At 35.9% G+C, this 17,080-nt stretch overlaps 1 protein-coding gene across 2 annotated transcripts in view; it reads left to right on the top strand.

The window, feature by feature from the left end:
* LOC110852721 (broad-complex core protein isoforms 1/2/3/4/5) overlaps window positions 1–17,080 on the top strand; it is a 35,839-nt gene that overhangs the window by 9,053 nt on the left and 9,706 nt on the right. The window contains exon 1 of one of the 2 annotated variants that reach the window (XM_022100832.2): window positions 11,842–14,142. The exons of the other annotated variant lie outside the window; for it this stretch is intronic. The gene's annotated coding sequence lies outside the window, so the exon portion shown is untranslated. Of the gene's footprint in view, window positions 1–11,841; window positions 14,143–17,080 lie in introns of those variants that run through there. 2 annotated transcript variants of the gene reach the window in all.

The following is a 17,080-nucleotide window of genomic DNA, read 5'->3' as shown; positions in this document are numbered from 1 at the left end:
TTTACTTACTAATAAAAGAAAATATGTTATAAGAAATTTGAAAATTTTTAGTCAAATTTTAAACTTTTCATAATTTCAACGCCAAACATAATTTTTTATCTCAGTTAATATAACTATTGCTTCGCCCAGGTACTGTTCGGAAGTCCCCTAGACTAGAAAAACTCTCGCGACATGGGGATTACATTATGAAATATATGAACTACCCCATCTTTTCAAATTTCTAAAAAAAAACTTTCCAAAATTCCAACCCACTTTCATCCCAGCCAGCCAAGATTTTTTTCCGAGCATGCACATACATACATATCTCCGTCAAGCACATACACGCTGCCTGCATGGCATGTTCTTCCTCTTCCATGAATCATTTCTTTGCTATTCTTCATCTCCTCCACACTTTCTCTCCGCCCGACCAAGCAGAGAGAAAGCGAAAGAAATGCATGCATATGCATGTCCTCCTCTTGTTTTCTCCACATTTGCATACTTTCACCCACCAACGCCACGCCATACCGCACACTCACTCACATCTCCTTCATACATAAATGAGGGACAAACATGGCCCATTTGGGGCCACATTTTGGACCAAATCTCATCCCATGTTCCGCCCAAAATTAGGCACGTAACCGTTGATTGCACTATTTTCTCCTTCACGTGGCCTGGCCTGCCTGCACCCTTTTGCTTTCTCTTCACGAAATGAGTGATGGGATGCGACGAGATGTTGGCAAGTTGTATAACTTTTACATTTGACGAGGTGGTGGTGTGGTGTGGGGAGAAAGCGGCAGTGGCAGTGTGTGTGGTGTGGACTTAAGTAAAAGTCATTTGCATAAGAGCCATTCTTCTTCTTTGCACAAACTTCTCATTTATATTTCGAGTGGAGAGAGAGGAGAAGAAGAAATTAATGAGAAAATAATTCTGCGAGATGGAACAAAAAATGGGAAACGAGATGGGTGGAAATTTTAGAGTTGTGTTGTTTTTAGGTGTATGGGAAGTAGGAGAGATATGTACAAAAATATGGGGAGGATGAAATGCTGACCAGTATATGAAGTAAGTTGGGCGGAATATATGTGTAGTGATCGATTAAAATAACTATGATGATGAATTTACATATCAGTAAATGGAAAGTTATGGGTAGAATATTTTATAATTAGAGGAGCAAATCGTGCACTGTAAGGAATTAATATTTATTTGGTGGGGAAGTTATGTGTATGTATTTTTGTATTTTTTTACGTGTAATTTTCAGTATGTTTTTTTTAAAACATGTTCTTTAAAAGTTTTGTAAAAAGCTTGGGCAATTTTGGGAAATTTTTAAAGGATTGATTGATTTAAATAAATTGGTGATGCGCAATGCCAATAATAGAATTTTTAAGAAAAGGACAAAAGTTGAATTATATAATTAGATAGTTGAGATGCAGAATATGATCAGTTCAAATTAAATTGCAATGTAGTTCAACTATACGAACAACAATTTGGATTTGTTTTAACTTATCGGATTATTATTAAGGTGTCGAATTTAATATTAATAAGAATAAGAGGAATTCGGAAAGTGACAATTAATTTCAAGATTTTTATAAAATAAAGATATGAAAATACGAGTAAACCGTAAATGGGATCAGGAATGATAGGTATCTGTCAACTTGATGAGAAATGAAGAACAAGAAATGTTTGGAATTTGTCGCTGTGTTACAATTAATTAAAACAATTTTAACAGTTGCATTGCTCAGATCATGAGGGATGGGTTATTTAAAAGGAATGTAGCAAGGGATGATACCGGTGATAGATATTTTATACTGAGGAGAAAACCTAAAAGGGCTTAATTGTAAATACCCAACAACTAAACCTAAAACTTATTCCCAACTTATGAGATTTTTGAGAATATATGTTTGGGGTGTTAATGTATAGCAATTTTATAATAAAATCCTTATATTTGTGAAACCACATAACTTTATATACGCAGTACGCAAAAAAATCATGTACATTTTGTTTTACTACAATTGTCACTAATAATTTTAAACTTAAAAAAAATTGGAGTTAAACATTTTTCGAATTTTACGCCTGGAAACATAGAATCAAAAACCTTAATAGTTTTCTTATATACTTATTAAATTAATGAACCGATATTTACATATGTATGACACATCCAAACTTCATTTCATTTAAATTCACACCCACAAATATTAGAAATGCATAGCTTTAAAATCTCATACCTTCCCCGTCATGGTGCTTGTACAAATGGTATCGATTCTGCATCTGCCACTGCTTACTTACTTACACAACAATTATTTCATGATTTGTGAGTTTGCTTTCTGGTCGAATCTTACCATCCCATTTATTTGATATCCTGCTAGTTCATCTCTCTCAAAATAATCTGATCGTGCAACTAGATGGGCTGGGATGGGATGGGATGGAAGGAAATGTAAATAAATATATTAACTGGATGCATCAGAATTGCGGTGGGAATCGTGGTGTGTGACGTTACCATTTACACCAAATTCCGTATATACATTTACATATGTATCCTCCGTAATTCTGGCCGTGAACCAAACAGAGAAACATTGTCAGTTCCGTCCGGCTAATGCTCAACACATCCGGTGATGAGAGATACCCTGAAATACGACACATTTCGAAATTCCAAATGTAAAGATTTCACACAGTTTTCCAAAATTATGGATGGACTTGGTGGTCTTGATTATCATGTAAAATCGAAATTTTGGAAATACGACACGTTTCGAAATTCTAACTGCAAAGATTTCACATAGGTTTCCAAAATTATGGATGGACTTGATTATCATGTAAAATCGAAATTTTGGAAATACGACACGTTTCGAAATTCTAACTGCAAAGATTTCACATAGGTTTCCAAAATTATGGATGGACTTGATTATCATGTAAAATCGAAATTTTGGAAATACGACACATTTCGAAATTCCAAAGTGCTTAGATTTCCCACAATTTTCTAAAATTATGGATTTTGTGGTCTTGATTATCATGCAAAATCGAAATTTGGTTCTCCACCGAGTTTACATAGATTTAGGATTTAGCTCATTCGTTGGTATTGCTTTGACTCGACTTCATCTTGCGTTTGTTTGTCGGGAGGATTCGATTAAGTTGATGTTGATCTAATGCTAATATGGTCTCCCGAGAGGATTAAATCTCTCTAATTAAACCTAAGAGCCACACGCCACACAAGTCTTCTTGCTCACTCACACACAAAGGAGAAAGTCAACGTCAAAGCAGCTAAAATAACAAACACACGAAATTCTACTAACTATGTAAACGCGCGATTGAATTGAAAGGCGAGGTATGATTTCCTCCTTGGTCGTGGGTGGCAGCCAATATTATCTCTCAAAACTAGACCTACGTACGCAGTTAACGTGACAATGTGCCTGCCATCCTTCTTCTTCTTGGACTTCTCATCATCATCAATCCAATTCTGATTACACGTCTGGAATTGACTGGGCACAGAAAATAAGTCAGATCAGCAGGGTACAGTTAAAGGCTTGATTGAGATGAGGAATTAAATTTAGTTGGTTAAATTATTTCGAGTTTGGGGGGAAAGATGGAGAAAATTTGCAAAAATTTTTACAAAGTAGAAACATACATTTTAACTTGAGTAAATTTTTGACCCAGAAATTTGCAAAATCTGGATTTAACGTGTGTATGTATTAAAAGTCCAACAATTTTCATTTCGACTATAAAGTTAGGCAAGTCGTATTTGTTCTTACGATTAGGCTTAATTTTGTTAAACCAGAGAATATTTTATAAAAATAAAATAAACAATGCAACTGGAATTGCAATTTCATTACAAAGAAATTGAAACAAAAATTGTTAATGCTAATAAAATAAATTGTCCAAATTTTTAACTTTCTCCTACCGAACAATGCGTACGATTAAATAATCTCGTACTAAATTGTCAAGCAAAAATTCAACACAATTCACAAATTAACAAAATTTATCTCCAAATAATACGTACATAAGCTTAAAATTTACACAATTTTGCAATTTTTTTCTTAAAATAATTTCTCACCCCAGTTGAATTAAATGTAAATATCTCCCAATGCACATATCCATAATTCCACATACATAAACGAAACTATATTTCATGAAAACACAATTGTTTACGCCTTACGCGTGCCCATGCTGTAGAACTTGAGGACACACCACCACCACACAACATTATTCCACCCAAGGGAAAATTATCCTGTCTCCGGCAATGCATCCCCTCCATATATAAAAAAAACATACATTACATAGTCGCCAGCTCCGTTCTCCTCCTCTTAAAAAATCATGGCTGACAATCATCCCAAATTTCAAGCTGACTTCTTTCTTTTATGGTCACGTCATAAACTCGTTTCTTTCTTCCTTATGAGTCGAGTTTCACAAACTTGTCTCATTCACATCATCCTCAAAAACAACAGATTTCCTACCCCTTTCCCCAGAGAAAGTGGGACCCACTAGTCATACTCGAGTCCTATGTGTGTTATAAAAAGATTTGTCCCAAACAGACGAAATAAATGAAATGAGGGAACATGTGGCCAACTTAACATATTTAAGTGGGAGATTGTCCATCGGGATTTTGTTACATGAAAAATATCCCAAATTTCATTTCTGGGTGTGACATATTTTATAATCTTTTTCTTTTCCGCACTCACTCATGTAGTTACCATTTATTATTAGACGCGTCTCTTCCCCAGAAAACAGTGGCCGCGGACAGAGGGACAATGTCCCCACGGTTATTCGATGAGTGCATCATCTGTCCATGTTATATAAACCCCGCCCTCCCCTATCCCACAATGTTAATGTCCCCACGGCTTCCGCGGCCACTGGCAGTAAATATCAAATATCGTCTCCCAGAAGAAAGTTAAGTTTGTCACTTTCCCTTCCTCCGTAGGACGTCATCCATCCCGCAGTAAAATAAAACAACCTGACCACCACAAGCAAGCCCAGCATCAAGTTAAATTTTGTATGAAAACTGACAAACGTTTCCTCCCGAATTTACTTATTCCGGGTTCGGAGAGATGTGGATATGAAATGAAATGACGTGGATTTGATATTTGAATCTGAAATGTTCACTGTTGATTCTTTATTATTTGGGTTTGGTTTGGTTATTTCGTTCGTGTGACGATATGACATCCTCGCATCTCTCGCAATTAAATAAGTGCGACTCATTTCGTCTTCTTTTTATTTTATGACGTGAAGGAGTTCTCTTATTACTTCCCTTGTCATTTTGTGGTGGTGGTGGTGGTGTGGTTGTAAAATTAAAATTGACGGTTTCCTCCTTTCTCCTCCTTCGCGTTGGAGCCTTCTAATAATAAACCGTGGCAAACGAACGCAAAGAAGTAGCGTCATACAGTAACATGGCACCACATAAAAATTATTTATTTTGACCTCGTCCTACCTGTCATTGGTTAGTCGGAGGTCAAAAATATTGACGGCGTTGGGTTCGTGGTGAAATTTCCTTTAAAATGACACCCCATATGAAAACTAAGGTTAAATTTAATTTTGGACCACACCCCCCTTGCGCTGTGGGAGTGGTTTGATCGATCCATTATCGAATTCGACCGATAACTAAAAATTAGGAGCACAATGGCGAAAACCGTGTTTGATTATGCTTATCAGTTCTGGAGATATCGTCCCCGCCTCCGAACAGACGGGCGGACGGACAAAACGATCCCAATACGCAGCTTCCACTACTTAATAAACGGAACGGTGCCGACTCGGCAGAATTTGCAAACAAATCAGGGCAACTATTTACCAAGAAGAAGAAGAACTCGGCATATTATTTTTTGGTGGGTTGACTTTCCTCATTTGTGGTGGTAATGGTTTGATAATAAATTGACGGAGGAGGAAAAGTCGTCATCATTTAATGTCGTGGCATGGCGTTCAAGTCGTCACTTTTTGAGAGGGTGGGTAAAGCGAACTGAAAGTCTGTTTTCTATTTGGGGGTAGGTTTTGGTATGCCGAATTGTGTTTTGTTTTAAAAATAATTGTGGAAATTATGAAGAAAGTACGAGTATAATACGAGTGGTTGGTTGGTTAGTAGCTGCTGCTGGTTGGTCGGATGGATGGATGGGGAAGTTGAGGAATTTGGAATGAAAATGAAGGGGAAATGGAGAGCATCATTAATTTAGAGGGGAAAACAAAGCAGTCCAAAACATGAGATGACAGTGTTGTTCTCAAGAGCAGCAGAATTGCAGATTTATTGCACAGAGTCAAAGATGTGGGATGGGGGCGAAGCGTGGTGATGCTCTGCTTGCTTGCGTGTAAATCATATATAAAGGTATTGAAATTAGACAAAAGTAAAGGTTGGGCTTTGGAGAGAGATCACCACTCAGGAGAAATTATAATTATAGCATTATAATTATGCGTTTGTGGAGAAAGTTGATTTAAAAAAATTGTAAGGGTTTAATTCCGAAATGGGAAATTTGTATATTTTAATCACGTATTTAAATAATAAGATGAATCACGGACAGTTGGCTATTTTGTAATATAATCATGTTATAATGATTATAGGAATTTAATTATTTGTTTGTGGAGAAAGTTAATTTTTCTTAATTGTCAAGTTTTAATTCCGAAATGGGAGATTTTTTAAATTTTATGTTTGCTTAATTAAATAAACAGATTTATTTTAGAAATCTATGCGTATTCTGTAATATAATTATATTACACTAATTATAGGATTATAATTACGTGTTTTGTGGAGAAAGTTAATATTTTTTTAATTATCACGTTTTAATTCCTAAATTGGATATTAATATATTTTAATTACGTAATTAAATAAAAGATACCCTGATCTTCTGTTATCTTATATGATCATATTACGTAACGCTGGTTTTCTTGACTCCTGACAATCCAACCTGTCACATGACAAGGCAAAGGTGGCAAGGGATGGACAAGGGAGAAATTATGTATGAGCAAACTCCCACACTTCTTGGTGAGATTCTCAAGCTTAAAAGTTTCCTTTTAAGGAAATTCTAAACCTGGTTCAAGTAAAATATCCAGAAATCACAAATTATTCTCATAAATTACGTTAACTGTATCATTCATGGCTAATTCAGTTTATTACTGACATATTTTTCATATATATATAAAACATGTAATCCCAAGGTTTGCCAGTTTTAATTAGGAATTATTATCCCTTAATTGTAATTATCTAACATTTCATATACGTATTTAGCATCCATAAGTCCATAATTTTCAACAAAGTGCATGATTTGATGGACCCATTAAAAATTTGTGATGCGTAGTACCAAAGTTTCTAAAGATTTTTAATTTTGCATGGTACAACGCCGTTAATTAAAAATAAACGAAAAATAAAATCATATTTAAATTTTAAGATATAATAAAGGTACCTAATTGTTGGTTCCGAATGAATTCAAAATTCGAATATGATCTTGACAATTTATAAACACTGAAATTACATATTTCATTACATAACCTCATACAAAACTTATCCCCTTAAAAAAAACTGTCCCCCATCATTACTCCCTGTTCTTATCCACTTTTGCATTTCGGACGTCATCTCGTCCTTGATACAAAATTCTTCTCCCATCTTATTCCTTGTCACTCGGTCCACCATGCATTAATTAAATTAATCCCATCCCCAGAATCCGAGTGGTGGTCTCTCTCTCTCTCTCTTGCACTGCACTTTCCTCCTCCTCCTCTCCTCTCATCTCTCTCTCTCACTCACACACACACACACACATTCACTCTCACTGCCTTCATTTCATTTCATTCCAATTCTCATTCTCATTTCAAGCTTTGCTTTAGTCTCGAGCAAACTCTGCATACATTTCAAGACGTGAACTTCACTTGACTCATCGATTTATTTCCCTTTATTTCAAACCCCACTGTTTTCTCTCGCACTCACGCTGCTGCCTGGGAGAAGATTGGAATTAGAAGACACGTAATTTATAAGTGAGTGAGTAGTGAAAGTGGAGGAAGAAGAAAGAAGACGAGAAGGACGACGAAGAAGAAGAAGAAAGTATAGCAGCAGCACATGCATGCACGGGCTGTTCCATGCATACTTTACCCGTTTGCTTGCTTGTGTTCTCCTAGATGATGGTCGTCTCTTTCTCTTCTCAGTAGTCACATCCAATCCATCCACACACACGTACAATAAAACACTCAAGACTATGCAGAAGAGAGACGACGGAATCTCATCAACCCTACTGCCTAATGAGTGAGGGGGAAAGCACCACCATCGCTACCACCACCAACCAACAGATACGACGGAGACGAGGAGAAAGATGCAAAGTGGATCGTTCAGAAAGATCAGGGCATAAAAAATTTAGAAATATTGTAATATCCAAGATTTTAAAAAATTTTGGGGCTAAAATGTGAAAGCTGTAATTGTCTCATTAAGTAATTGTCCTTGGAGCGATAATTCAATCAATTTTTGCATAAAGATTTTGAACAGGTTGTGATTTATGCAACTATTTTGGGCATAATTTTGCATTTTGGTGGTGAAAGTTTTTTTTATTCGCCATATTTGTCGTGAACGGCCCATTAAAACCGTGCAGTAATTGGGTTAAGTGAAGGAAGGAGATGCAAATGTGTTGTCGGAATGTGGAAGAAAATCCAATATTTTCACTCACTCTTATCCATCCATACTCTTTGCGAAAGGAAAGGAGAGAGAAAGCGAGAGTGTGAAGAAGAGCTTAGTTTTAAACTTGTTCTCTGCTGAACACATGAGGATAAAGTGGTGATGGTGATGGTGATGATGATGCCACCTACTCAGCTCAGCCAGCTCGACTCAATCGGCAGCTAACCTGCATAATATTTTTTATTACGAAATCTTAAGAAGAAGATCTAATTTATTTCAAAGTGGGGAAACATTGACAGGCTTAAATTGACGGGGAAGAAGGGAGAAAAAGAAGTAGATAAGTAATGTATGAGGGAACGAGACACATTTTTTGGAGAGACAATCTCTTAGTTTATACGGTTTTTAAATTAGGGTGAAAGTATGTAAAAAAAGGCTGCTTAATTTTTAATAGGTGTGATTCCAAAGTTTAAGCTGAAGCACAAAAACGAGGGATCTTTTAGATCGTTAAGATTGAGTTGTATTAATTTTTTTAAATAAGGCGTTAAACTTACACAAAAATCTCTTTGTGGGGAAAGATCACAAATGTATGTAAGTTTAATTTACGTGTAAAAAATATATGCATTGGAGTCATTCTTTTCTCTGCATCACCTGCTTACGTTTTAATTTGTGTGATTCCAAATTCTAAACTGTCAAAGAAGAAAAAGCGAAACATCTTTAATGACTCTTCAAATTGAGTTGTATTATTTTTTATAAAAGACGTTAAACTTTAAAAAAAAATTAAATACTAACGTGCTTTCTTTTTTGGGGGAGATGACGCATATATGCAATTTATGTGTAACAAAGGTATATGCACTGGAGACATTCTTTCTTCCGTATGTATCACACGCTAGATTTTTAATGTGTATGATTCCAAATTTTAAACTCATATTGAGAACAAGAGAAATTCAGAATCTTAACTAATTCTTCAAATTGAGTTGTGTTATTTTTTTAATATCAGACGTTAAATTTACACAAATATCTTTTACAATTACTAATAAACTCTCTTTTTCTGGGGAGATGACGCATGCATGTATGCAATTTATCCATAAAAAAGTATGGATACGCACTGGAGGCATTCTTTCTTTTTTTCCTTCACTACTATCACATCACCCAACCTTCTTCATAATGAACTTTTCTCTATTTCTTCTTTCATTAGTGATTTGAATATTGGAGAGGAAGGATGAGGGACAGGGACACAATAGTGCAGGAGGAAGGAAAAGGGGGGAAAGTCCGTATGCATGCATGCATGCATACATGGTTACTACGAGGAGGGAAGGAAACGAAGGCGAAATAACTAATCAGCCCCTCCAGTAGTACAGCAAATGGGAATATGGGATGACAGACATGAGTGAGAATCTTTCCCTCGTATAAAACAGAAGCCGAAATTGTGTAAATGTAAATGTGCAAGGAAGAGTTGACTGAAGTTGCATCTCCCACCCTTCTCTCTGGCTGAGTTTGTTTAACTAAATGGTAAAATATTGCTGCACAATCGGCACACACGTGCGGGAGGAATATTCATGAGGGGAGATGTGTACGTATTTAATATGTGATGTGGGAGATGTGCAGGGAGCTTCCTTATCATCTCAATGGAGGGTAGATGAGAGTACGAGACGGGTGAAATTGTGGAGAAATTTGTTGTTGGTTGTGTGTAGTTATGTTTTGGTGGTGGTATTACTTTCGGTATGGGTTAAAGTCATCTTAAATTGGTGGAAGTTTAGTCGTAAATATTTTGAACATATGTCAAATTATTGATTAATGAACACCTGAGTGTGTGTGGATTAACGAGTTTCAGGTTGGTAATTGGTAATGTTGAAAATTGGGTAACAAGCTTGTAGTTTTGTCCATAAAGGTTCAATATAACTCAATAAACCCATAATGTGGTGGAACCATCTTTGATTGATGTATTATGGTTATTTAACTTTTTAATAGTTCTTTACCGGCGTACATATTTAACATGCAATTTTTTTGCAATAATTTGCAATTGCTTCTTAATTTTTGGACTTCGTTGTGCAAAACCTGTATAAACTTTCATTACAAATTTTATTAAACATATTTAAAACGGCATTAAAATGAGTGAACCACTATTTTAAAACTTACATCATTATAAAAGGTTGATAATCATTACATCCAAAAATTGAAATTAAGATTAGCACATGAAATAATTGGTTACGCAGATTTGATCCATTTTCCAATAAATCTTGTTGAAAAAACCCAAATACAAATATCCAACACGTACATATTCCTGTCATCTTAACTCACATTATATAAGAGGTCTCCTGCCTGGTTACTTACTTTTGTCCTTCTGACGTTGCCAGCAATAATAACAAGGAATGCATCAATTTCTCCATGATTATGCCGACGCTCTTACTTTCTCTCTCTCTCTCTCTCCTCATCTGCATGCAATTCGAGAGAGAGAGAGATCGAACAGTGGCGATGATCATAATGAGCGCTTGCGTTGTTTTATTCTCCTCGAGTTCCTCATATCTTTCCATTGTCTAATCGGATTCATTAATTTTGAGCGTCGCCCGTCCCTCTCTCTCTTCGTCTTCTTCTTCTTCTTCCTTCCTCTCTCACATGCTTGCTCTCTCGCATGCATACATATTTTCCCATGCAGCCTGCCAGCCTCTCCATTCCACCAAAATAATGTCTCTGCCACCACCACGCGTGTTTCTTAGCTTAGGCGGCCTTCACCCCTTCCTCCACAACTTTCTCCCCATCATCGTCTCAACAACATGCATCCATCTCCCCCCCCCCAAACCAACACCCCACCGACCGATACCATCCACTCATCAGCAGCAGCATCATCTCCTCTCCTGATTGAGAATGTTGTTTCTTTAGGGAGCACACAGACTTTCCCATTGTTTCTCCAGCAGAAACAGATTTCATGCTCTCTCCGATTTGTCTCAAGAAGGAGAAGAACACGAAATGTGTCCTTTTCCCCAACAACTTTGCATACAATACACACGTACATTTGCATACTGCAACTTTCTTAGTGAGTAGTTGAGTTCTGTTGTTTCTTTCTCAAACACATCTCACCATCCGTCCATCCATCCATCCACATGCATAAGCTTTCCATCACACCACACCACCATGCTACGTTATTAGACGCTGTTCTGCTTTTCTGAGGAAAGTTAGTTAGTCGGTGGAGTGGAGAGTAGCAGTAGTGGCAGTGGTTCTGGTGGTGGTGGTAATGGTGTTGGTATAGTTTCTCTACATAAAACATGTTCGGGTTTTACTTTTCCTTTAGAATTTAGAGAATGCCCGGGACGAGAGAGAGAGACTTTCTTCTTTCCCCTCTCTTACTTACGAAGCAACCAACTAACTTATTAGTGCACCCATCCATCCATCCAATCCATCCACAATGCAGCCAGCAAAGCACATGCATTGCAATCCTCGGTGTATGTATACATGATGCATATACATACATCGTACACTACACACGCTGCTTCCATACCACCACCACACAAGCCCGACCAACCAAGTAACCAACCAGCCAACCACCCTTTCTCTTACCCGCCCGCTTCTCTCTCCTCGTACTATTCTGCATATACATCACACTCATCAGACTCATCATCATCAGACGAATCTCAAGACTCATCAAGAAATATACGAAGCCACGCACGCCACGCCAAGCCAGGAAAGCAAGCTCTTTCTCCCTACTACTACCCGGGCAGATTTCACTCCACTTCTTCACAGCCTGACTGCTCCTCGGTTGGTCGTCGTCTCATTAGAATAATTCCTCTCTTCGCTGGAGAAGCAACATTAGTGTGTGAAGAGGCAGGGGCTTGCAGGCATTATTTTGTCAGGCGGCAGGAGGATAGAGATTGTCGTGACTTGGAAAATTTCTTGTGGTGGTGTTGCAAATTACCCCGGGGAAAGTTGGTGAAAGGTGACATTTTCTGGTCCATCCGGCGTTTTTCATTTATGTATTGGGAGAAGAACTGGGGTGAAAAAGTGGGCAAAATAAAACTGGACCGAACATCTTACTTTCACCCTCAAGATCAAGTTCACCATCCATCCATTCTTTCTTCCCCGGTGTGTTCCCTCGTCCTATTCATTCTTGGAGCGGCTACTGGGGAGAAGAAGAAAGTGAATAAAAGAAAATGGAATGCCAACCTAGGAAGAAAGTGTGTAAAGAAAACGCATCCTTCATTCTTTCTCTTCCTGCTGTCATCATTTTCAACTTAGCGGAATAGTAAACGTGGTGAGCCAAGGGGTTTGGAAGAAAGAAAGTGGGAGAATTTTTGATTTCCGAGAAACAAGATGTGATATTTTTATAAGGAAAAGAAAGGGACGACGTAAACAGAACTAAGGAGATGGAGTGAATTTTGTAACTTTAATTTTGATTAACGAAAGGCTGAAATGTATACGATTTCTTCGAAAAATAACAAAATGTAAAGAAAATATATAAAGAATTAACAAATTTATCACGGGTATTAACAAGAAATACGGAGAAGAAATGTAGATAAAAATGTAGATAAAGAAATTTAACAATATTACGACTTCAATTGAAACGGGTGTATACGATTTAATGCCTCAAATCAAATCTCATGTAAAAATATAACTCTACAAATCATACCAACACAACGCTACTACCTCAGCAACAGCGTCTACGTAAATATTTAACTTGACAGCTTTAACACACGGCTTTAACTAATTAAAAAAATAACTAAATAAAATATATATAGATCATTACTTAATCTAAAATTTAATTAATCAACCAGATTTAACAAGTTAGTAAAGTACAGTAAAACATGTCCAATACCGTCGCTAAATATTCATCTACCTCATCTCCGCGTAAAGAATCTACCTCATTCTGCCCAACACAGGAGGCAATGTGAGACTTGTATTACTCTTCTGCAATAAAATTATCTACCTCATCTCATTCGTCGGAAGAAGAAGGAAATATTTATACGGGTAAAAAATTTCCACGGGTAAAGAAACAAGAATAAGAAAAATAAAATCAATCTAAAAAAAAATAAAAATAAAATTCATACATAAATAAAAATTTAAACCTAATTTCGTCATAAGTACATAAAATTTCGTGTCTCCGAATCTCTAAAAAAAACCAGATAAAGAAAACCGAGGGGAGAAATAACATTTATAAAAAACCGGTGTTGAAATCCGAGACCGAACTGGTGAGAGTGAAAAAAGGAACTGAATCACTTTTTGGTCGGTGGTCAGTTTTACTACTACGAAGGAAGAAGAGCTCAACTCAACCAACCCACCAACTAGCAAACTTTTACTACGACCCAACTACGCACTTTTCACTACTAGTTCTCCTACTAGGAACCATACCATAGCGTTATTGGAGAGGAGCTAAACTACCAAAAAGCCGGCCCCATTCAGAAAAGAGAGACAGGAAGCTGGGACTAAACTTATACTTTCGCTCCTCGTAAAAGTACTTTCTTCTTCTCGTAGTAGACATACTTTCTCCATGATTTTCTTACTGGGTGGACACTTTCCGGGCCTATCTGCTTCTTCCTCTTCTCCCTGTTAAGAAGGAAGAAATGAATGAATGAATGAACGAATTCTTAAACGACTAACTTTCACCCACTAATTTGAGAGTAAGTTTGAAATTTTTGCTTAATTATGTATGAGTGTTGTGTATGTATCGGGATTTTTGAAATTTTGTAAATGTTTGGCGTCGTTGGTGAATATTTCTGAAAATTGGTCACATCAAATTACACAAGATCCATTCTTCCCAAGGATCTTCGTTAGATTTCTTGATTTAAAAAAGGAGTTGGAAATTTTTACAAATCTTTTAGTTCTTATGGGACAGCACAGTTCTAGAGGTGTTTTAATACATGTCGTAATTAATGAAATTTCAGGGATTTTGCTTAACTTAATTGCATTAGTGTTGGGTATGATTTTTTTAGATTTAAAATTTTGTAAGTGTTTGGCATCGTTGGTGGATATTTTTGAGAATTGGTTACATTAAATTACATCAGATTTGAATCTGTTTCCTTGTTTCTTGTTTTGTTTCATTATATTTTTTGCTAAAGAAGCCAAACAACAATTGTAAATTTGTCAAATATTTTGCATAGTGCTAAAGAGAAAGCACAATTTTAAATGCATTTTATTATTAATTGTAATTAATTACGTTTCAGTAATTTTGATTTACTATGTATCAGTGTTATGCATGAAGTTTTTTTGTTTTTAAAATTTTGTATATGTTTGCCATCGTTAGTGTATATTTTGGACAATTTGACATTTCACATTAGACAAGATGCATGATTTATACAATATTTAGTTTGTTGCGTTTTTCTGTCAAAAAAACAATTTAACCAATCTTTTAGTTCTTATGTGTGAGAAAGAGAAAGAAGGCATTTTATTACATCTTGTAATTAACGAGTTTTCAATTAAAGTAATCAATGTTTCAGGGCGATTTTTTTAACCTGTATAAATCATACGTTGTACAGTCATCGCCTTAAAAAAGGGTAGTTCCATTACATATTGAGAGGTATTTATTTCAGATTAAAATTGAAATTCAGCAACTTTTTATGATGCCTTTACAAAAAATAAATGCTGACTTTTTATTCAGCGTTTGGTTAGTCCTAGATTCAGCACTTTTTCTTATTCCATGTCATTAAGTAAATCATCACACGTACATATAATACACTACCTCGTGTCGTATCTCTGATACGACATAACTCATCCAGTATTAAATAGAAGACTGAAACGAATCTAGAAAATTATTAGATGAAAAACCTGCTACTCAGATTATGTCGTCGTGAAAGTAAATAAATATCAAATAAGCAGAAAAGTGTCAAGTATGCAAAAATGGAAGGTGTATTTTTATCTCTTTATTAATTTGATATTAACCTCGAAATTATCGACATAAATATAAAACTAGACTAAACATTTATGAACAAGAGTAACATTTTTAAAAAATAAAAATTCTTCATAAAAAGCAGCGAGAATTTTTGGTTCAAAATTTTTTCACCTGGACTGATTTAGAAAATAACTGACAATTAAATACATCCCATAATTTACCAATTAACTCAGCTTAATTAATGCCTGTCTCAAATTTTCACCCGACCACTTCTTTACCACAACCAATTCTCACTTACCCTTGTAACCGATAATATCCAATTTACATATTTGCATAATTCTCTCTCTCTCCTTCCCTGCTTTCACTTACTTACATATCAACAATGCAACTTTCCCAAATCATGGAATCGATACAATTTCAATCAGTCTTGTCCAAATCAATTATCCCCCCAGCCTCGTTACCATTCTCTCCTCTCACTTATTCCTCTGCTGTCGGTGCATCCTCAATAATTCAAATTATTACAAACATCACCACCGTATTGTATTCTGTCTCGCACTTATTTGCATACATCTTAGTTAATATGTGGACTGGATTGATTAAAGAGAATTGGCCATCCATGATACGATACTGATGCACAATTTCATTGATTTAAGCAACCTCCTCCTCTGCCCTGCCCTGTTTACTTACTTGGCTCACTTATTCACTTATTCACCACGTCAATTCATTTCGGTTTTGCTGATTGATTTCATCACGGAGATAAATGCTCACTCGCTCACTTATTATCCATCCTCACGTCGTGCCTGTTTTCTGTCGATGTGTGTGTGGATGTGCATAAAATAAACGGTTGGTCGGCTAACTAAGTCGGGCAGATATTAAGTACAAGTCAAATTACAGCGTCATGTTGTTGCCTCCATTTTCCGTAATGACAGGAAACCGTTGTGCAGGCAGGTTGAGACGAAACAACATAACTTTCACTTATTTATTGATGAACGAACCAATCCAGGCAGGCATCGTCGGTTTGGTGGATATGTTGCATGATGAGAGTTATCCTTTATATCTGTATGCATCATGTATGAGTGTGAGTGAGTAAATGTTGGGTGAATATGTAATAATGTGCGCATATGTACATATAAGGGGAAACTTTACCCAGAATTAGGAATGTGGAGAGAGAGAGAGAGAAATTGATTTAGTTAAATTGGAATTAATGATGTTTGTTCGTTCCTTCGTTCGGGAGGTGAGAGAGGCAGAATGGAAACAAGACACATGGTTTCGGAGAGAAATGCAGCACGTTTATAATCATTATGTTTTTGATACGATTAAATATGCAAATTAGAGGAAAGTACTGTAGAATGAAATGGGTTTTGATTATTTATTAAGGTGGGTGGAAATTTGTGAAAAGATATGAGAAGAGTTGTGAATGGGTGAGAGTAATTTGGTTTGTATGTATGTGAGACATTAGAAATTGGTTAGTTCTTAATGTGTAAGTAAAATTTGGGGAATTTAAGGAAATTAATGTCGAATTTTTTAATTTGAGAAAAATTTGGAAGAGCTAAAGTCCAAAATTAATATTTTTATTATTGAGATTTTACACATTAATTTTTAAAAAGATTTGTTTCTACTCATGAAATAATTTTTTTATACGTTTCATTTGAAAATCCATAAATTTAAGCATGAAAACTATGTATTTCGTCGAAAATACTTATTATTCGAAAATTTGAACGTAAAAGTAA

The sequence above is a fragment of the Folsomia candida genome, unplaced genomic scaffold (genome assembly GCF_002217175.1).
Source record: "Folsomia candida strain VU population unplaced genomic scaffold, ASM221717v1 Fcan01_Sc007, whole genome shotgun sequence".
NCBI lineage: Eukaryota > Metazoa > Arthropoda > Collembola > Entomobryomorpha > Isotomidae > Folsomia > Folsomia candida.
Note: the sequence above shows the minus strand (reverse complement) of the source record. Positions and strands in the feature narration are given on the sequence as shown.